Source organism: Equus przewalskii, chromosome 6 (genome assembly GCF_037783145.1).
Source record: "Equus przewalskii isolate Varuska chromosome 6, EquPr2, whole genome shotgun sequence".
NCBI classification, from domain to species: domain Eukaryota; kingdom Metazoa; phylum Chordata; class Mammalia; order Perissodactyla; family Equidae; genus Equus; species Equus przewalskii.
In genome coordinates, this window is record NC_091836.1 from 22,442,723 (window position 1) to 22,465,496 (window position 22,774).

General features: G+C 48.0%; 1 long non-coding RNA gene across 8 annotated transcripts; it reads left to right on the plus strand.

The window, feature by feature from the left end:
- Window positions 1–749: 749 nt before the first annotated feature.
- LOC103563896 (uncharacterized) lies at window positions 750–9,833 on the plus strand. Of its 8 annotated transcripts, none has more exons than XR_011540855.1 (6): window positions 770–907; window positions 1,385–1,620; window positions 3,843–4,141; window positions 6,710–7,019; window positions 8,724–8,859; window positions 9,567–9,833. It is a non-coding gene; the product is annotated as an uncharacterized lncRNA (long non-coding RNA). The 8 variants fall into 8 exon arrangements; XR_011540856.1 differs by having other exon boundaries at window positions 6,710–6,931; XR_011540860.1 differs by having other exon boundaries at window positions 6,752–6,931.
- Window positions 9,834–22,774: the final 12,941 nt, after the last annotated feature.

Here is a 22,774-nt window from a genome sequence, read left to right on the forward strand (position 1 = left end):
TGGGAAACTGAGGCTAGCAGCACCGACAATCTTGCTCCTGGAGTGACTCAGAAGGATTTCCAAGCCAGGCCTGTCTGGCTCCACAGGATTTCTTCCACAGCAGCGTCTCTCTGCCATTTCATACTAAAACGACTTAGGAAGCCCCTCGGGAATTGAAAGCATCTCAGTGTAACATGTTTAGTTTGGGGCCCAAATGTGTATTAAAACGCAGATTAAATTCAAACTCGGTATTACAGCATCCAAAACCGCTTCGATGACCTGATGCTTGAAATCACCACATTTTGCACTTTAAAAATTAAACTGGCTTCTTTTTTTTTTAATTTGTCATATTTTGTTTCTAAACAAACTAGGAGAGGTTTCAGGCCGCTCCTTTCCAGCATCTGTCTGCAAACAAAAGCTTCATGAATAATATTTATTCCCAACAAATGAAAAGCCGAAATGAAATGCATTTCTCTTTTTAATATTGGTTTTTGAAGTACCAGAAGCGACTCAGAGCGCTACAGCAGAATTTTGAGCAGCTAAGAGCAGCTCGCTGATTTGATCGAGATGACTATGAGGCCAATAATCCTTGCTTCTTTTTGAATTCCAACACGAGTGTTCCTTATGCTTTCTGTCTTCGACCAGCGGTTTCTTAGGAGTAAAAATTAAACAAAATACAAATGATGGCAGGAAAGGTTTGATCCCCTTGGAGTGTTCACGCCCAGCAGAGCAGGGAGCAGTGTTCGGCGGAAGGACAGCCCACTGCGCATGCTCGCTCCATACGTACCTCGCGCTCCAACTGTTCCTTCCAGAGAAACAAGAATGTCCTAATCATCGTTCTGTTCGTTGACTGTTGGGAGCCAGAAATGGAGACTGGGACCGTTAATGCCCCTGGTGAAAATGCCCAGTCCCATCGCTCATGCCCAGGGTGAGGAGAGTGAGGCTCTTAGGGGGGCAAATCGGAAGGGGGCCCCCTCTTCTGCGCCCACCCTGCACTTGCACCGTCCCAAGACGGGGGCCTCCTTCCGTTTGGCACCCTACCTGCCTCACTCACCCACCAATCCCTAGACCTGGCCCTGTCTCACTCACACACACACACACACACACACACAACACACACACAGAGCAACTCAACCTTTCCATAAATCACCAGTTAGGAAACACTGCACCCCACCTACTAACTCCCCAAACCTCCCAAACCAGAGCCCAATGTAACCGACTGGGCCTGCAGTGGTGGGCTGTGCAAATGTGCGGTGGTGCTTCCCAGCTTTCATCTCCTCGTGCTCCTCACCTCCATCTGCGTCTCTCTGTTGGGTCTAATGTATCTGTTTTTATAACACCTTGGCTTGTAACAAAAACTTTTTTTTTTCCATGAAATTCGCTCTTTTTTCTTTTTTTTTTTCAGGAAGAAAAGGACTTTAGGAGCACAGCACAAAACAACAGACATCACTGTTGCTGAACTCCCCCAGTGAACACACGCAGTTTTTAAATTGTGGAGCTCTTGAACCAGAAGCATTCCCAGAGGTCCTCTTGTCCAGGTGCCGACCCTAACCAGTCATTGCTGTGCAGTGACATCCCCAGGCTGAGCACAGGAAGCCTGCAGACAGAGCTTGGACAACCCTAATTACAGGATATTGGCAAGTGTGTGTCACTCTAACATGCAGGAGCTAATATCTGCCCTGTATACTTCCCAGGGGGTCAGGAAGACCCAAATAAAATAATTTACACAAAGCACTTTTTAAAAAAAGTCCTGAGCATTATAAAATGAAAGAAGTAATTTAAAATTTCTAGGAGTAGTGAAACTTTAGAAGCCCTTCATTACTATCTCAGCATATAGTCAACTTCATGGGGAAAATTTATCCTTCCTTCTAATTACCTTCTACTGCACATCTTATTTGTCTTCTGGAATTAGATCAAATCATATTCAAATCCTGATGCCACCATTATTAGCTGTGTAACCCTAGACAAGTCACCTAACCTCTCTGATGACCCATCTCCCTATCTGTAAAATGAGAATGCGTTATCTACCTCAAAGGACCGTTATAAGAGCTGAATGAAACAGTAGATATAAAGCACATGGCACATTGTATGCCTCAAGAAATGGTATTGTTAAGAAATAGTTTTATTACACAAACAGAACTTCAGAGTTACGAAAGGTCCATTTCATCCTCTTGTTCTTCTCCAGAATCAACACTGCTGTTGCCTCTAACTATTCCCAATTCTCTAATCCCTGTTTTTCAAACTAGTAATTCTTGAGCTCTTTGGGGTTCTTAGCCTTCCTGAGAATCCACTGAAAATTTCACACCCTCTTCCTCAAAAAGTTCACCAGCAAACTTTTGTGCACAATTTCAAGAGGTTTAAGAACTTTCTCAAGCCCATCCACATGCCCCCCAGAGAGTCCATGGGCCCCAGTTGGGCACCTCCCTTTGGAGAATTCCCCTGCTGTCCCCCACCACCCCATAGCAGTACCCCGAAACAGCCCTTTCTGGTGGGCTCAGGTTTCTGAGAGGAGCCTGCCGGCCCTGAGGTGACTTCTGGTGCAAATTACCGGCAGGTCCAGGGATCTCGAGGAGCTGGGGTTTGGGCAGAAATAATCAAGCTGAGGAGAAAGGCACCTCAGCACAGCCTGAGTCTGGCAGAACAAAGGCCCAATTAGCAACCTCCAACTTTCAAAATGTCAGGCGCAGTTTGTTGGAAATCCTTCTCAGCTAAGAGGCATTAACACCACCAAAGGGAGAAAGCTGAGTCAGGGGCGGGAGATGCTGAGGCTGGCCGGGGAGGCATCCAGGGGCTCACAAGGACAGGTGTCCCTTGACAATGTCGCAAAGACCCCAATGGGTAGGTCTGGGAACTCACACACCAATGTCCCTCCTTGATGGTAAGATCCACATCCCTATCACACACAAAGAGGCTGTTGGGAGCAGGCTTTTACCACCTCCAGCCATGACCACAGTGAATCGGATCCATTTGGAGACACTGGTTAGCCATATTGTGAGTTCACACAGGGGTCCAGCTGAAGGGTCCCCTAGAACCACTCGGGAGAGGTGTCTGAAGTCAGACAGATGCCTGGCTTGGCATCCAGCTCCTCCACTGCTTCATTAACAGACCTCGAGGGGCCACTGCACCTTTCTGAGCCAAGCGTCCTCGTCCATAAAAGGTGGACAATTCCCATCTCTTGGGGTTGAGTTGAGCAGTAATTGAGGTGATATCTGTAAAGAGCCTGGAATCTAGTAAGCCCTCAGTGAACGGCATCTGGAATACTGCAGTCTCACTGAGGTATTACTAGCGTCACCCATGGGAAAAGGGATTGCACCAATATTCTCATTTACTAAATGTGTTAAAAGACTATGGTGTGTAGTTGCAATGGCAGTAAGATGAACGCAGGACTGAAGGGAGAAGAGCCCATTTCCAGGCAACTGGTCTCTCCATTTACTACCATTTGTGATGCTATCTATTCCTGTGGCCCCTAAGGGACTCCCTCTCGCAAGGAGTATTTAGTGCAGTTACTCTGTGGTTGAGAGAATACAACTGCTTTTGGGGGAGAACTTCTATGCTTACACTTTTTGTTCATCCAGACTGACCTCTGCCGTAGTTAATCCTAATTAGTGAGATTTGTCTACAAGGAAAGAAAACCCAATTGACTGACTGTCTGTGAGCTAGAAGCTTTCACAGCTATTTTATTTAAGCTGCACAAGCCTGCTAGGTAGGTATTCTTATCCTCACCATAAGATGAGACAGTTGAGCTTAAGAGAGGTCCAGGGACACTCTTTTGGTTTGAGATCGCAAATAGACCTCTGGGATTTCGATGCAAGTCACGAGGATGCTCCATTCAGCAAACTGCCTTAATCTGTTTTCCTCAAAAGGCGACTTCAACCTCCAAAGCCCTAGTAACAGCTGGAGGGAGCTCAGGCCCACTCAGAGCAGCTGTGTGAGGGGCCTGAGGAGGAAGGAAGAGGCGGACCCCCCTCTAGCTCAGTGGTCCTGTTAAAGAGAAAAGGCACTGGACACAAATTAAACACGGCAAGGAAGACCTCACTCAAGACTGTCGCAATAGGGGAGGAGACTGAACCCAAATCTGAAGATGACAGGGGCAGCTGGAGCTTTATAGCCAGCAGACAGAGTGAAAGAGAGGACGGAACGCGACTAAGAGGAACGTGGTGAGGTATCAAGGGTAGGGGTGGGGAGGTGGGGGCGGAGAGGGACTTGATTGGATATCAAAGGTGGGGGAATGAGGAGCTTGACTGGATATCAAGGGTAGGAGGATTGTCCCTGAACTGGTCCAGCAGGCCAAGAACAGAGCCAAGGACAGGGCCTGGTCGAAAGAAGAGCTCAGAGGAGCCTGACCAAAGTTTGGTTGAGGAACGAGTCCTTGTCAGTTTAGTGTGATAGACTGCAAAAATGGCCGTAGTACTCTACCCCTTTCTGTCCTGCGCCTTTTGTAATGTGACTCTCCAGCAATTCCTATCAGGAGGTGGAATCCGTTGCCCCATCCTTTGAATCTGGTCTGGTCTTATGACTTGCTTCAGCCAATAGGAAATGGTGGAAGCAACATGGTGCCCATCCTGAGCCTAGACCTCTCCCTCCCTCTCACTCTTTCTCTCTCTCCCTCCCCGCTGCTAAGCTAGCTGCCACATAAAGAAGACTATGCTAGCTTTATGGATGGAAAAAGAAGCATGGCCTAGTCCCAGACCCCCCACTTGCTCCAGCAACATCCCCCAGAAGCAGAGCCACCCTTCTGATTTGTGGCTGATCGAAGATGCATGAATGAGCCCAGCAGCAACCAGAGGACCTGCCTAGCAGATCCCAGCCCAAAACACTAACCTATAGGATCATGAGCCAAATAAATGGTTATTGTTTTAAGCCGCTAAGTTTTGGGACTGTTTGTGAGGAGGTGATAGATAGTTGATACGATTTCAAACATGTCCACAAACTAGAATCATTTGAGGAACTTTAAAAAATCTTGATGCCTGGGTCTTTCCCCTTCTCCCTGCTTAACTTCTCATTTGTTTAGCCTAGCGTGCAATCTCAGCATCAGGAGTCTTAAGGATCCTTAAGCAATTCCACTGTGCAGCCGAGATTGAGCATCACTGCCCCAGCTCTCCTGGCCCAGGCCATCCTGATGCAGCTCAGCTGGACTCTCCAGATGTGAGGAGGCAAGGTGGGAGGAACCCAGGTCACTTACGACTTGGGCTCTCACGAGATACAAGGGTCTGTGAATCAGAGGCAGTGCTTCTCAGACTTTACTGTACATGTTCATCACCAAGGCTCCTGTTAAAATGAAGATTCTGATTCAGTGGCTCTGGGATAGAGCCTGAGATTCCGCATTTCTAACACACTTCCGGGTGATGCTCGTGCTGCCATCTGTGGACCATACTTCAGTTGGTCTGTGAGATCTTCCTCGGGCTCTGACTCACTCCTTCCTGGCAGCTCTTCAGAGGCCTGGCAGCCACCTCTGAGCTGAACTTTCTCACAAGACTGTTGTGGCCTGAGAACAAGCTCCAAATAGTGAGATTCAAGGCGGGCTGTGTAGTTCAGGCCCGAGGGCTCCTGTTGGCTTTTTCAGACTCCCATGGAATCAATTCTGGGACAGGGGCCTCTGTCAAATCCAAAGAAGGACACTATATTCCTTTGTTAGGGCCGCCATAACAAAGTACCACAATTGGGGGTTAAACAACAGGAATGTATTTCCTCAGTTCTGGAGGCCGGAAGTCCGAGACTGAGGTATCAGCTGGGTTGGTTTTTTCTGAGGCCTCTCTTCTCGGCTTGCAGGTAGATCTTTCTTGCTGTAACCTCACACGGTCCTTCCTCCGTACGTATCTGTGTCCTACTCTCCTCTTCTCATAAGGACACCAGTCGTAGTAGATTGGGGCCCACACTCGTGACCTCATTTTAACTTATTCACTCTTTAAAGACCCGATCACCAAATACAGTCACATTCTGGGGGTTAGGATTTCAACATATGAATTTTGAGGGACGTAATTCAGCCCATAAGAGGCACCCACTTTTCTCTTCCCTCCTGTGTGGAATCAGCAACATGACCATCACTGGCTGGCCGCAGTCCCACCCAGCAGAGGCTGGGATGGGAGACAGGCGCAGGGCTGGGAAGCTCTTTCCAGGGCAGAAGGACAAGCACAACAAAGCCATGTTGGAAAGTGGGCATAGGCTGGTGTGGCCAGAGCGTACATTGAATACCTGTGTAAAAGTGGTATTTTCTCTCCAGAGCAACCACACCATAGCATGGATCCATAGTACAAAAACCCATGTCTAAGCAAACCAAATTCCTGCAGCAAAACTTGATCTGGACTGGGAAAATGGTCAAGGGATGATCAGAAAACACCCAAGACCATGCCAGGAAACCACACGTTCCTGCAATCAAAATGGAACAGGACTCCTGAGATTAAAATGCTGCCAAAGCTTGGAGATGAGAGTGGGGAGCTTCCCTGGGCATCGGTGCAGCGCCTGGTGCTCTGTCTTCTTAACCTCTCACTAACCTAGTTAACCTCTCTGAGATAGGTTTCTTCCTTTGTAACATGAGGTTAATGCCACCTCCCTCATAGGATTCGGCAAAGATTAAATCGTAAGATGTATGTGACTAGAAGTAGATTTATCAATGTGTAAATGTAGCAATATTCCCAGTCTCCATCCTTCTTTCCCCACCTCCTCACCCCTCACCCCACCCCATCCTGCCTTGGAGAATTTTGCTCAGCTCTTCTTCACCCCACTCTTTCAGGAGAGTTCCATTGCTGCCCACTTGTTGTCTGGCTTTCTGCAGTGCAATTCGGAAGAAGGGAAGGACAGAGAGAGAGACAGCTCTATAGAGGTGGAAGGCAGGAAGACGGTTCTTGCCTGTTGGGTCAGCCCCAGGACTGTCTTTGGGCATGGAGAACCTGCATCATGGGCAAGCAGAGGAGAAACTAAACCTGATGTGAGAGAGAGAAAATCTACCTGCCTGGTAAGGATCCCAGGCGAGAGAGGCAAGGGAGGAAAAAGCAGCAGGGAAAACACTGAAGCAGCAGGGAGCATTCTGGAGTACCTGCCAGGTGGGAGCTTCCGAAGAAAGCGCCAGAGTGTGGGAGATTGGGAAGGAAAGGGAACTTGGAGAGATTTCACTGTGCTGCTTGATTCAGTCATCTTAATGCTCTTTGAGAGATTCCAGTAAAGATTAGGATTCCTGTTTAATTACTTTTGGCTGCAGAAGTTGCTTCCTAAAACATGACTCAGTGTCGAGACTGGTGAACATGAGGCCCGGGGTTTTATACAGGGGAGATGTATCTATATCTGTAACCATAGCCATAGCCATAGCTATATTTTTCTGATCTCCTTTGCATAGTTTCTGCCACTTAGTAGCTACTAAACAAATGATAGCTTATAATTATTATTATTAGCCACTTGCCTTCCACTCTGGGGCCGAAATCCACATCCCTCTGAGAAATGACTTGATGTTTTGGAAGTCTCCCATCCCCTGTCTCTCCAGTCCTCATCTCCCTCAAGATTCACCTGTAGGAAGTTTGTTTTGGGATGACTGGAAGAAAGACAGTCGTGGCTGGTTACCACGTGTCTCAGCCTGCTGAAGAAACCAGACGGCAGGTTCCACACCAGGGACCAGGGACTCCAAGACACCAGTTCTGTCTACCCTAGCAGCTCTGAACGATACACTCCTGGGGACAGCAGAGCCCTTGCAGAATCTACAAATCCAAAGGCACTCCAAGCATTGCCGGCGGGCTGAAAAAATATATTACCACATACACCAGCTATTTTTGAAATGGATGTACTGCTACTGGAATCCCAGTACTTTCTATTTTGTATCTTCTTCATAAATATATACTTTCACACAATTTCAATCGTGGAAAGAGAAGACCCTAATTTTTTTTTCCAACGTAAAGAGGGTTCTTTTAAAGAAAACATGTTAGCAATCTCCAATATAAAGTCCCTTAGGGCGGGAGTTCTTCCGTCTCTCGGTTCTAGAACTCTCCAGCCCTCACCTGGCAAATAGCGATTGAGTTTTGTTCTGTGCGTTGTTTAATATCAAGCGTCTCTCAAGAGACTCACAGCCCCTTGAGGCCAAGTGAGACAGTGAGACAGTGATGACCTGAGGGAAGGAAACAGCCCTCACTGCATCTCTGGGCCCTTCCTCCGGGCTGGCTTACTTCTAGGTCCAGCTCTGCCATTAACTAACCTCAGTATCACCTTGGCCAACTCATCCTCCACTCAAGGTCTCAGTCTCCCCAGCTGAACAGTGAGGGGGGCTCATTAGATGGGCTCAGAAGTCCTTCCAGTGTTGAGCTTCTAGTCAGCTAAGCATGGGTGAGCATGTGGAGGACAGGGCACTTTTCCAGCCTTGAGCTTGCAAGGAAAACACCCTCAGAGCAAAGTGTGGTCAAATGCAGAACAGAGCCCCAGCCCTGACATGGGACGTGTGTACTGAGGGGTGGGAATGAGGGAGCAGAGAGTATGGGGTGGTATTAAGCAAAGAGGGCTTCCTGGGGGAAATGCCCTGGGCCTTAGAGCAATTGTTTGCTGAGGAGCATGACAGAGAACACGCTGTGCCAGACAGGCTTAGACTACACATGACGTACGTGAGATTTTTAAGTTTTCACCCCAAAAGCCACATTATAAAGAATTCCTCTTTCTTTTGCCATTATGCAAATCATCTTGGTATCGATTGATTGCATTTGCATGTGAAGAGGGATGCTGGGTTTGTAACTAATGTATTTGCATGTTCATTTTAATTAATCCACTTGCAGGAGGAGGATGATTAGAGAGGCAGGTATGGAAATATGACACTCTCCTGCTAATAAAATCTGGCACCTCCGGAGGCTGGAGGCCAAATGCGGTCTGACAGGTGGGATTATTGCAGGCGAAGTCGCAGCCCCTCCTGAGGTACCTGTCAAAGATTCACACTGGCTGCCACCTGAGGCCACTCACTGTCTGGCCCAGCCTGCAGAGGGTCGGTGGGTGGAGCACTGAGGAAAGCAGGCGAGCTCTTGGATGGATAGATTCTGATGGCCCACCCCAGAGGAGAAGAGGTGGAGAAGAGCTCCTTTCTCTTTACACCATTGTGTTTTTGCTTCCATGTGGCTCAGCAGAAGCCATCAAAAAGCTATCTCGTTATTGTCTGTGTGCTGGGAATAGGCTTGTCTAGTCAAAAGAAAGCCTCATGGCTGTTTAACTATCTCTTTTGCTCTTTGCTCTTTGAAGCTAGAGTTAATATTATGCCTAATTTGCATCCAACATTTAAATTTACTCATTAAACTCTAAAAGCCACAGCACCTCTTGACAGCCCAGTCTCTGATAAAGACTGCAATCCTTTCAGAAGAACCTGTCCCTTTTCAAAGAACATAACTTCCTAAAACACATTTTACCCAAATACAAGGTTTTGTGCATAAAGGAATCAGATGACTTCTTTCCTGGCTGTCCCCTGGGAGATATAGGGAGAGGGCGCAGAGGTGGGGGAGCCCTGAGACCGAGGGTGGGTTCCCAGAGTCCCGGCCGCCTTCACTAACTGGTGTGGAAATAAGATCTCAAACTCAGAATGTTAAATGGTTTTTGTTCGTTTGCTTGATTTTGTTTTTTATCATTTACTCCAGATCTGCATGCAGAAAGAAATGAGGAAGACTGACCACCAGCTTGAAGCCAGGGACCAAGCCTCAGTTCTTAAGGCCTCGGCTGCACGAGTTCCGTTCATCCCCGAGGACCACCTAGGATTTCCCACGTGTGTGCTTTCCCAGGAATTATTTTGGGCTCAACAGGGGAGCCAGGTCTTATACTCCAAGCAAGCAAACTCCAAAAGATTGGTAATAGACATTTGATACAGCTATCGTGATAGTAAACAAGGCAAAGTATATATTTGAAAAGAGAGTCAAGTCTTTTTTAAAACAAGGAGTCATCTTAAGATACAAAAAATACAACTAAAAGGAGATTCAGAGATGATAGATAGATACATCCATAGATACACAGATAGATAGATACACAGATAAATACACAGATAGATAGATAGACACATAGATGGATACACAGACAGATAGACAGACACATAGATAGATGATTGGAAAAGAAAGAAGATCATAGTATTCGTTCAGGAGAACAAAGAGGGCGTTTGACATTGAGAGAATAAGACATTACGGTATTGGTTTCTTGAGTATGTAACATTTACTTGAGTCCTGGCTGGAGAATCCAATGCTCTGTCCTTAGTTCTCATCTCTGCTCAACCCACACTGCATCCCTTGGGCGCCTCTCTCATCCTCCCATCTTTAAATCCCATCTCAATGCTGACTCCCAAACGTATGTCTCAGCCCAGCTCACCCTTCTGGGCTCCAGACTCACATAGCCAGCTGCCTTCTAACTTCTCTGCCTGGGTATCTAATAGGCCCCTCAAAGGTAGCAGGAACTCCTGATCTTGCCCCACAAACCTGCTCCAGGCCCACAGTCTTCCACATCTTATGCTTCCAATTGATCGGGCCAAAAACTTTGGTATCACCCTTCACTCCCCTCATTCTGTCATTCTCCACATCCAACCTATCATGAAATCCTGTAGGTTTCAGCTTCAAAACACCTCCAGAATCCAGCCACGCCTCACCAATTCCACTGCGCGCACCCTGGGCCAAGCCCCCATCGTCTCTCACTTGCATTACTGCAGACACTCCAGCTGGCTTCGCTGTTTCCTCCCGTGCTCCTGTAGAGAATCGTCTCAGCAGAGCACCTGGAGTAGTCCTGTTAAAATGTCAGTCGGAGTATATCACCCTTCTGCTCCAAGCCCTCCAACTGGCCCCTATTCCTCTCAGAGAAAATCCTGAATCCTTACAATGGCTTCCTGAGCCCCGCCTGATCTGCACCCACTTCCCACTCCCTGCTGTCCCCTAACCTGGTGCTTCTCCCCCCATTTCTCACTCTGCTCCGGCCCTGCAGGCTCCTTGCTGCCCCTCAGACACACGAGGCCCATTCCTACCCCAGGGACTTTGTACTGGTTCATCCCTCTGCCAGGAATGCTCTGCCCTGTGTGCACCAGGCTCATGCCCTCAGCTCCTTCATGTCCTTGCTTAAATGTCGCCTTCTCATTGAGACCCGCCTTGACCACTCCACTTAAATTGCAGCCCCCACCCCTGCCAGCACCCCAGCTCCCCCCTACTCTGCTTTTGTCTACCGTCTGCCTCCCACTCCCACTGGAATGTCCACTCCACAAGGCAGAAATTATCATCCATGATTCCCTGCACCTGGAGCCACTCTTGATATGCAGTAGGCACCCAAAAAACATATGGGGGGGTGAATAAATGGGTACTTCAGTGGGCCAGGCAATGCCCTAAGTGTTTTAAATACAGTTTTGTATTTAATATCTCTATCCCCATTTCATTGAAGAGAAAACTAAGACTTAGAGATTAAGTAACTTGCCCAGGGTTTCATAGCAAAGAAATCATAGGGTCAGAATATGTGTGCAAGCCTGTTTGACTCCAGCACATCAGACAGCACACGAGATAATTTCTGAACAGAAAGAGACTTTGCTCAAAAATTTCACACACCTTAGTCAGGGATGTTAGCCAGTGCCCACAGGTCTGCCTCAGGTGCGTAACTAAAGGGATGAAATGCCTCTCCTTTCCAATGTGGGTCCATGGAGGTTGGCTGTGGTGGTGGACACGGCCCTCTGGCATTGCCATTCAACAGGTGAGCTCCACCAGCTCAGGATCCAGGAACGGGTCAAACATGGAATAACCCGACCTTCAACAGAGGATAACAGTGTGAGTGATGCCCAACTCCTGCTCGCTCATCATGGACGGGGGATAAAGGAGAGGGCAGAAGACCTTGAATGCCAAGGCTCTGTCTCTCAGGGTTCAAAACTTCTACTCAGTGTGAGGAAAAGGATCAAATGAAGGCTTATCGCAGGGAGCAAAGTCGCCTCTGTCTCGGCAGGTCCTAAACAAGCAACCACTGTGCTTCAACCCTGTTACGCGATCTCGTTTATCTCATTTAACCTTCACAACACACCCAAAAGGGAGGGCTTGCTGTCTCCATGGAAATAGAGGTTCAGAAAGGTTTAAAAAACGGGTCTGAGAGTAGACATCTAACAGATGGCAGAGCTGGGTTTGAACGCAGGTCTCTCCAAACCCCAAACCTATGCTCTTCCCATAATTTTACATTGCACCTGTGACCCCACCTTTCAGGCAGCTCAGGGATAAAGAGGCAGCACGCTGGGCACTCAGGCACTCACTTGGCTCAGTGAAGCAAGAACAAACCTAGACCCAACGTGGGTGGGGGAGGCCGGTCAGGATGGAGGAGGACGAGCTCTTCAGGAACTGCACCTCGGGAGCGGAAGGCAAAATTAATGCCCTAGCCTTCTTCGACCTCCCCTGAGGGGGCCTGCACTAGGGCCTCAGCTAGATTCCCCCAGCCTCCAACCTGAGCCATGCTTGGCTTTCAACACAGCAGTTATGACTACTGCACAGTGCCCAGTGCCCCAGGTGGGTACACGTGCTGGTGGAGTTGGGGTGCCCCTGTCAAAGGCTTTGTGGAGCAGCAGCATTGGGGGAGGAGCCTGAAGTGTGCGTAGGCTGTTTCCAGGCCTTCATGGAAATGCAAGGGGGCGATTTCAGGCAGCAGCAGAGGTGCCTGTGGGGAGGGAAGCTCAGCATGCACTTGCAGGAGGGTAAGTGGCCCCCGTGGCTGAATTGAGGCCACAAGCAAGAAAATGATGAGAAACAAAGGAACAATAGGGACCCTGGTGCACAAGGCCTTATCTCAGTGGGAGACTCTAGCTGCTTCTGAATAAGTGGGTATTATGATCAAAGCTACATTTCTCAGAGATTAACCTAGTGGCAACCAGTAAGGTGGGTTGGGAGGGAGTGAGGAAAGGAGCCAAGAGGCTCTATAAGAGCTAATGCTGTGGCCAAGCCTGAGGCAAGACCCTGGCAGCAGGATGGAGAGAAAGGAATGGATGTGAGAAATACTTCATCCCATTCCTGGAAGGCTTCCTGCTCCCTCCTGCCTCAGGGCATTAACATGGCCAGTTTTCTCTGCCTCATCCCACCCATCATCATGATCTCTGCCTATAAGTGATTCTCTGACCCCCCAGACTAGTCCAGGCCCCCGGCATTACACTCTCCTTCATGGCACTTATTGCCACTGCATTTGCCATTTATGTGTGTGTCTGTGTTGAGGAGTCCATCCCTCCAGCCATGCCCACACCGTCCAACCCACCGGTCTGCTCCCAGCTGCTCCCAGCATGATCCAGGCAGACGGCTCTCCCCTGGGCTCTTTCCTTGCTCTTTTCAGCAGCAAATGGTCTAGGGGTTCGTTAGATGCCATGATCACTTGGACAGGTGGTGTGTTCAGGGTGACAGGGAAGGAGGTGGGCAGACTAAAACTGGGAGCTTGTGTAGGGCCCCTGCCCTCACCCCTGTCTCCTGCTCGCCTCTCAGGAAGCTCCTCGCTTCCCGAGCCGCAGCCCGCGGCAGGCTTGCAGAAATAGTCATCATGCTTCCAAAGTGATTGACTTCTGATGAGAGGTTCGGGAGCTTGGGAAGACGCTCCTGGCTTACAGTGTATTGTGAGTAAAAGAAAAGAAATAACAGGTGCTCTTCAAGTGTGGGAGCTGAAAAAGATGCTAATTAAATGTCAGGGCTAGAGTTTAACCCACTTGAGTGTGGTGTTTCTATTCTGGAGTCATCGAGTTTCTCCTCCCCAAACCCGGGCTCCGAAGCACTCAGCCTGGTTCAAAAGCTCACGACAGGAGCCTGGTGGCGTGGTGAAGGCTGGGGCCGGGGACCGCACTGGCCCACCTCTCTAGTCCTCCTTCCCACCCAGAAGTCAAAGCTTGATCGATGCCCAGGGGAGTGACTGGGGTCTGGCAAGCTGAGGACAGCCACAGGGTATCCCAGCCGTTTTCCTCACATCTGGAGCAGAGAAAAGAAGGGTCAGAGAGGAAGGACCTCTTTCGTGGGGCACCATTGGGAGGAGATATATCATGAATCCCATCTGAAGGAGGGGTTTTGGAAGCAGGTGGCTCAGAGGCCCAAACCGGCATGGTTGAGGCAGAGGCAGGTGACCTGTCTGGCCCTGGCATCACTCATTGGGGAAGGCTGGCCTCCTCTGGCCTGCCCGGACAGCCCGGACCCAGCTCTTTGTAGTGACGATTTGCATACCTGTGCCAGAGAGGAAGCCTCATCAAGGGCCCCGCAGAAAGAGCCGGCACCATGCGGAGGTTTTGCTAATGTGTTGGCTGCAGAGGCCGGCAGACAGGCGGCTCAGGGCTCCACACCCACACAAAGCCACCCGGCTCCCAGATGCGCTGTCACTGAACTGCGGCTCCTGCAGGGCACGGGGCCCTGGGGTCTGCTCTCCTCTCGACTGTCCCCAGGACCCCACCTTACCCTCACCACCATGTGGAAAGGAGGAGGGGGTCCCCTCCCTGTCCCGGCCCCCCACCTTCATCTCCAGAAGAGCAGGGCTTGCACGTATAATGATAACCCCCAGCCCCAACACCAGTTCCCTGCTCAGCGGTTTTCAAAGTGCTTTACCCAGTCCCCATCTCTTCTAATCCTCATTACTGCCCTGCGAGGACAGGTCCATGTTCCTGCTGCGCAGCTAAGAAGATGGAGGCCCAGAGGTGACGGGACTTGCCTAAGTTCAAACAGCAAAAACTGGCAGAATTGGGGCTCCTCCTTTAGTGCTCTCTTTTGTACCAAGCCTCCAGAACAATGCCGTGCAGTGGAGGAATTTACACTGCAGGCCCAGGGACCCTGGCACACTGACTTCTCCTCACAGAAGCCTTCTGAGCCTTCCCCCAAGAACGGCTCAGCAGGCCTCCACACCCCTCTCCCCCCGGGAAGCCCTGCAGGCTGGGTGGGGGCTAAAACGCCAGGTTGAGGGTCATAGAGAAACTCAGGCAAAGAGATCTTAAAAAACTAAGTCTTTATTTTAATCATCCAGTTTAATGTACATTAACCATCTTTCTATTTTCTCATCCTGCCATCCACGGGCGCAGGAGGTGGGGGGAGGGATAAGGTTCGGGAGGAATGAATGAAAGGCGAATAAATCCCCCCACTCGAAGCTGCAGCATAAACCACTTATTACGAACAGAGGCCTCGAGAGAGGCTTGTTTTTAATATGGTTTGGATTAAGCGGAGAGAAGGAGCACGGGCTCCCACACACACCCTGTATGATTAAATCAGCCACAAAGGCAGCTAGCCTCCCCACCCACACAGGCTCCCAGGTTCGGGCCATCAATGGGACCAGAGGTAGGTCCAGCCTTAGTACAGGGGCTCTGCGTCCAGGTCACCTGTGAGCCCCAGGGAGGCCCAGCTCACATGTGCTTGACCAGGGACAGATAATGCCACCCTCCTGAGCAGCCACCCGTCGTCTTGTCCTCTCACTACCCAGGGATTCTCTCTCAAAATTGATTTTCTGTGTTCTCTGAAGACAGTAAAGAACATTTAACCAGAAATCCAGCCCCAGCTGTGCCATTCCACTAACCAGGTGAAACATCCTCTCTGCTGGAAGGAGTTTCCCTTTTCTGAGCCCACGTGGTGGCTGGGCCAGTCCTTTGTGGTTCTTGTTGTGATTGTGCAACACAACTCAGCCGGAGCCATCAGGAGACTTTGAGAAAATGAGGTTTATGACTCACATAATAATACTGGAGGGTACAGCGCATGCCCAGGGCCACACAGCAAGGTCACGGGGAGAGACAGGGAGAGAGAGTGTGGACCTGGGGTTCAGCTTTTACTGGGGTCGAGGGTGGGGGCCTAGGGTTTTGTGGGTTCACTCTTTATTGGTGAATTTAAAACATAAGAGCAGGAATTAAAGTGCAGGAAGGGAAGGGCAAGGTCACTCACACGGTCAGCTACGTAGGTCTCCTGGGGCTTTCTGGAAGGGGAGCTTCATGGGTGGGGCAGCCTGGCTCTTTATCTAGTTGTGTAGCTGGTAATAAGCTTATTTGTCTTTAAACAGATGCCTCAGCAATCAAAAGCTTAATGCCAGGCCTTACATTCCAATCAAAAAAGCTAATTGTCAGGCACTTACACTACACCCCTTTTGGAGTTCTCAGGAGATATGGCAGATCACGGGCTGGGATGCCAGGTCAGAAAAGGTTTAAATATGTAACTTGTATTTACATACATTCAGGAGGGCTGCTTAACACTTAACAACTGTGTGGGCACCAACCAATGCAGACAGATGTCCGCTCAAATCATCAGCACCTCCTCCTTGTTAGGGTCTGGGTTCTTGGAGCAATAACCAGACACTGAGACACGGTGGGTGCTTAACATGTGGACTGCGGGAGGGGTCTTCTCAGGAGGCATCCCTCTCGGGTTGGCAGCCTCTAGAAAATGGGTTCCAATGGTTTCATTGTCCATCGAGGTCACTAGGTCTCTCACGATGGTAGATTGTATTAGTGTTCAGCAAATGTTTGTTCTCTAAAGCGCCCCCGATCATGGGAGGAGGTGCCTCCCATACCTTGGATGTTGGGCTTGGCCACGTGATGTGCTTTGGCCAATGGAATGTGAGTGGATGTGGCATTCAGGCCCAAAGCTTCCAGAAGGGCTGTGCATTTATGGCGGCCCTCTTGAGCTTTAGCTCTCTACCATGAGGATAAAATGCCCCAGAGCATTTGTGCATGCCAAAGACAGCAGAGCCACCCCTGACCTGTAAACCCATGAGTGAGAAGGAAAAGGTGATTGTTGTAAGCCCTGAGGTTAGAGACTGATAGAAAAGCAAAGGCTGACTCATCGCCTACTTCCCTGCTTCCTGGCAGGTCAGATCTGAATGTGATCTGAATGCCATCGTTCAGGGCATCATGGAGCAAATAAACTGATGGGCTTGGGAGGCAGAGTGGCCTGAGTAGTAATCCCAGCTCTGGCACTTAGCTGTGTGATGTTAGGCAAGTTACTTTAACTGTCTCCATCTCAGCTTCTTCTTCTGTCAAGTGAGGCAGACAGAAACGACCTCACATCATTGTTATTAGTCTTACATTTGAAAAGTGTATGCATGTGTGTTGAGGGGCACTTCCCCTTTGTCAACGAGCCTCAATGTCTTAAGATAAAACAAGCAGATATTGAGCCAGAGAAACTCTAAGGTCCAGGAGCATACTCATTCATTCATTCATTCATTCATCCAACAGCTATACTTTGAGTAGCCTTTCTATGCAACACTGTGCTAGACTGTGGGATACTACACGCAAGAAGACAGTATGCTCCCCAGTCTCATAGGACTCAGCTCTACCTGCTCCCTCCAAGCTAAAGTCACTGCTAAAGCCAAGAGCTTACACCTTAGTGAAGGACCCGACCTCCAGCGACTCCTTAGGTGTTTAAATGTGCATGCAGAGTGCTACTGGAGTGTGTAATGGGGAACCTGGCCTGGTCTAGAGGCAGGAGAGGCTTCCTGGAAGGAGGGAGATTAGCGAGCAATAAGCACTGAAGGAAGGCAAAATTAACCAGGTGAAGGGCAGTTGAGGGAAGAGCACTGAGGCAGAGGGAACAGCATGTTCAAAGTCCAGCATGGCTGGAAAAGAGTAAGTAAAGGGAGCATTGTCTTGGGGGAGGCAAGGCAGGAGGCAGATCAGGCAAGCCTTCAAGCAAGGTCAAAGGATGGGCTTTCATCCTAAGAAAGCATCAGGAGCCTTGATTTTAAGGCAAAGAGAGGTAAGCTGAGGCTTGCTATTTGACAAGATGACTCTGACATACCTAAAATAAAGTGATTCAGAAAGGGTGGAAATGAAAGGAGAGACTGGTTCCAGCTAAACATGGAAATAGGAACAAATTTCTGTTTCTTCCCTGATATGGCTAAAAGGTGAGAGTAAAAGGATGAAAAAGGGCATAAAACCACAACAAAGAGAACAGGAGAGAAGATGAAAGCCGGCAAGAGAGATAAACAGAAATTTGGAACTTGGAAAAAAAATAGAAGGAGCATGCAGCCAGCCTGGTGGCATCGCAGTTCAGTTTGCGCCGTCTGCTCTGGCAGCATGGGGTTCACTGGGCTAGGACCTAGTACCACTTATCAAGCCATGCTGTGGCAGGTGACCCACACCTAAAATAGAGGAAGATGGGCACAGATGCTAGCTCAGAGCCAATCTTCCACAGCAGAAAGAGGAGGATCGGCAGCAGATGTTAGCTCATAGCCAATATTCCTAAAAAATAAATAGAAGGCACATGAAGAAGCTCAGCAAACTAGAAAGAGCTGGGGCTCACTGCCAGCAGGGAGGGCAGTGGAGTGGGGAAGGCAGAAGCAGAGCTGTTTCAGTGCACGGGATCCCAGAAAGGCTCAGGGTGGGGAGGCACCAAGGGCCTTCAAGGCAGGGGCTGGTGGTGGCTGAAAACTATGGGATTGGCCCAAAGTCTGTATAAGCAGCAGTTAGCCCCCCACCCCACCCCCATAGCCAAGCAGAAAGGAGGTTTAGCTTCCAAAGAAGGAGGCCCAGGGGGACTCTGACAGTGGGCGTGCCATACTGTAAACAGGGGGGTCAACTGAAGGTCTACACGCTAAGTGGTGAGGCCCCCCCACTTCCCTGGCCCTCTTCCCTGCCCAGCTCCCAGAAGCAGGCGTCTAAGTCTATGTCCCCACCCCACCCCTCCACCCTCTCTGTGGGAACTGACTGGGCAAGAGGAGAGATAATGTCATCTCAGGGCATAGGGAGTTCAACGAAGCAGCCTGGTCCCAGCCCAGTAAGCCTCCAGTGAAACCCACCACTGTGCAATCTGGCCACGTACCAGAACTTCCAGTCCATCTTGTAATGCTTCATTCTTACACATCAACAACTAGGCAAAGGTCAAGAGATTTCAGAGAGGCTCTAATATGAAATGGATACCAAAGAAATAGAAAAACAACTTTAAAAAAAAGTGAATCAAGGTAAGGAACAGAGAAAACCTCCCAAATACTATAATTAATATCCTCACAGAGATAAAAAGAAGCTATTGCATCTATGGAAATTAGAACAGAATATCAGAAAAAGGAGTGGGGGCTAGATTCAGGAAACAAAAAATATGTATAATACATAATGCCATGAATTTTAAAATCAATAGAAGGGTTAGAAGATAAAGATAAGAACATCTCTTAGAAATAATAAAAAGATAAAGAGATTGAGATTAGAAAAGAGAGAAAAATTAGAGGATTTGTCCTGGAGGTCAAATATCCAATAATAATACAAGTTTTAGAAAGAGAGAAGAGAGAAAAAATGGAAGGAACTTGTCAAAAGTATAATATCATGCAAGTTCATTTCCTGGGCCTGAAAGAGGTGTTTCCACATTGAAAGGACCTATCATTGAGAGCCCAGCACAATGCAAGAAATGGCTATCCAAGCACATTATCATAAAATCTCAGAATTCTAGGTGTACAGAGGTGATCTAGGGGCACCCTGAGAGGTGATACGTTGGCGGGAGGGGGTTTGGGGAATTTGGGGTCACACCCAAAGGATGCAGTATCAGAAGAATTTCTCAGCAATACTAGAAGCAAGGAGAAAATGGGCCTTCAATTCTAAGGGAAAATTATATGAAACCCCGGATTCCACATCTAGCCAAACTATCAATCAACCATGGAGATAGAATAAGAACAGAGATGAAAATCCTTTGAAGTTTGATCCTCCATGCTCCTTTTCTCTGAAAGCTATTAGAAGATGCCTCCATAAAGTGAAAGTAAACAAAGAGAAAGCCAGGAGACAGGGGATCCGACAGAGGAGAGAGCAACGGGGACCCCCGGGGGTGAGGAGAGCTCCCAGAATGACAGCCTGGGCGGCAGGTGGAGAGGGTGACCCATCCAGATGGCAGCAAGAGGCCAGGGGCCTCCAGGAGGACCTCTTACTGGAGTTTTAACATACTGAAACAAGAATTACACTCTGTCAGAGAGTTGGGTAAATTAATGATATATAGAGAAAACGATGCAAACAAAAAAAAAAGGAAAACAAAATCAGTAGTAACCGTAGAAAAAACAGATAGCTGTACAGAAAGAAAACTTAACTATGATTTGCCACATGGCTCACTTCTAAATAACTTTCATATAATCACAATACTATAAACGTTGAATATTTATTTCGTCCAAAAATTATAACTATATTGGGAGAATTGAAAGAGGAAATGCGGAAGAGCAGACTGAAAGAGCTAATCTACTTTTCCATTATAGGAAGTCAATAGATAGTATCTAAAATTTTAAAACATGAAAAAATAGCAATATGAGGGTGCTATTTAGAAAGATGGAGAAAGTGACAGAAAAGTGAAAAGAATTCAAAATGATTGCCTGTCGGAGTGCCGAAGCTGTGGATGGAAAGGACTGGGGAATTTTTTTTATCTTAAAGTATAAGCCTCATAGAATGTTTGCCATGTGTATCTATATATTTCTATCTATTTCAATGTGTTATTCATAAAAAACATAAATCAAATGAAAGGGAAAAGACAACACAGTAGCTGCGTCAAGGAGCTCGTAAATAGACAACTTTGGGACAAACAGATGAATAGCTGAATGTTAAAGAACAAGTCTTTGGGGGCCGGCCCGGGGGTGCAGCAGTTAAGTGTGCAGGTTCCAGTTCGGGGCCCGGGGTTCACTGGTTCGGATCCCCGGTGCAGACATGGCACTGCTTAGCACGCCATGCTGTGGTAGGCGTCCCACATATAAAGTAGAGGAAGATGGGCACGGATGTTAGCTCAGGGCCAGGCTTCCTCAGCAAAAAGAGGAGGATTGGCAGCAGTTAGCTCAGGGCTAATCTTCCTCAAAAAAAGGAACAAGTCTTTGTAGCTTGGGATGACTTTTGCAGTGAAACTGATACTCGTGGAATCAAAAATTGTGGTATCTCAACCTTTCGAGGGAGGTGAGGCTGATGTGTTCTGAAAAACTGGGATAAATGACTCAGAAGATGAGCTCTAATGATGGAGAAGAAAACCGTAATCTTGAGAAGGCACGCGAAGAGTTTGAACAAAATGATTTCATGAAATAATTGAGGGTGGAGGAAACTGCCTTTCTAAATTAAGATTTTATATAATATATGACTTTAAATATGCATATGCAAGTGAACTAATTTATAAATTAACTTTTAAGTTTGACAAATCTTAAATAAAAATATGCAGGAATATAAAGGAAAGCCTGGACCGAGTCACACCAGGCAAAGGCGGACTCGAAGTTGGAATCCTGGGCAAAAAGTGTTAAATAGAACTAAAAAAGGGACCTTAGATAAAATAGGGTCCAATTCACCATGAAGGTCTAACAACTCTGAATAATGTAACATCGAAGTTCATAAAATAAAAACTAAAAATAGTAAGGAGAAATGGAAATGCATTTGTTTAATAATCCTTCCTATTGGCCAGGGTGTGGGGGCAACGAGCTCTCGTACACAGTGCTGGTGGAGTGGACTTTCCGCGAAGGGCAACTGACAGTATCTATCAAATTACCAGGACACAGACACGTCTTTGGCCCAGAAATTCTATTTCTATAAATTTATCCTACAGACAGAATGGCACAATGTGAAAGGCACCAACAAAAATATTTATTGCATCATTGTTTATAATGGCAAAATACTGAAAGCAGGCTAAATCTTCTCTACTCACAAGGTGGTCGATGGAACAGAAGCATCAGCATCACCCGGGAGCTTGTCAAAAACGCAGAATCTCAGACCCCACCCTAGACCTACTGAATCAGAATCTGCCTTCCAACAAGGTCACCAGATGATTCATATGCACCTTGAAGATTGAGAAACACTTGTCTCAATATCCACCAATAGGAAGCTGATTGAATAAATGCGAGTACATGCATGAAATGAAATTTTGTGTACACTCATTAAAATATAAGGGACCTCTCTAGATACCAATATTGAACAGTCCACAAGATATACTGTCAAGTGAAAAAAAAAAAATCATGGAGCAGAACAGCATGATATGCTACCATTTGCATGAAAAAAAATTTGTTTTGAAAATGTATTATGCAGCCACAACCTAACTGAGCTAACTCATCACCCAGATTCTACTCTTGCTCCAATTAGGTCAGTGTTTTTCCTGGTTCCCGTTCCCTGGTGATTGTGGTCAGTGCTGACCATTCATTTTCGTCATACTTGGCTCCTGGAGGAGGTGATTAAAGAAAGGAACTGGGAGGGAAGTGTCTCCATCATCCTAGGCCCCGTGGAAAAAAAGGTAAATTTAAAAAACAGCAGGAGCCCAAAGCAGCCCTGACTGTCCATATTTCACAGCCTGTCTGCTGCCCATGCAGGACTGAGAGGTGGGGTGGCCGGATGGGTCAGAGCCACGCTCTCTCTCTCTCACACACGCACACACCCCTTTTGGCATCCCCTGCATTCAGTCCCAACCCCACAGGAGGCTCATGGCCCTGCCGGGGCCCTAGAAGAGCTGTGCGCTGCCTGCCAAAGTGAACATTTGTCACTTGCAATTATCTTCTCCCAAAGTCAATACAGTTATTTTGTAAATGCCACACTAACAGCCCCTAAGAGCTGCCTCAGAGGCAGATATTGATTAGGCCCCAGGGACAGGGCCCTCCCTGCATGACTCAGACCTGTGAGCTGCCCCCTTCAGACAGAAGGAAGAAAGAAGTGAGGTAAAGAGTGATTAATGGCACCGTTTACCTCTCCTTTTAGCCAAGAGATTGGCAGGAAGGAAAGGTAAAGTGGCCCGGCCAGCACATCCAGGCCCCGCAATGGATCCCATGGATCAATCAATCTGTGCCTCTCTCCAGCAGCCCACGCCCGGCCTGTCTGCGAGGGATTAGAAAGTTTATACTGGGAGTCTGAGAAAGTGAGTTCCCATAGCCTCGTGGTCTGGTGTGATGTCCTGGTTATCTGTTGCTGTGTAACAAACCACTCCAAACTAAGTAAAACAATAATTATTTT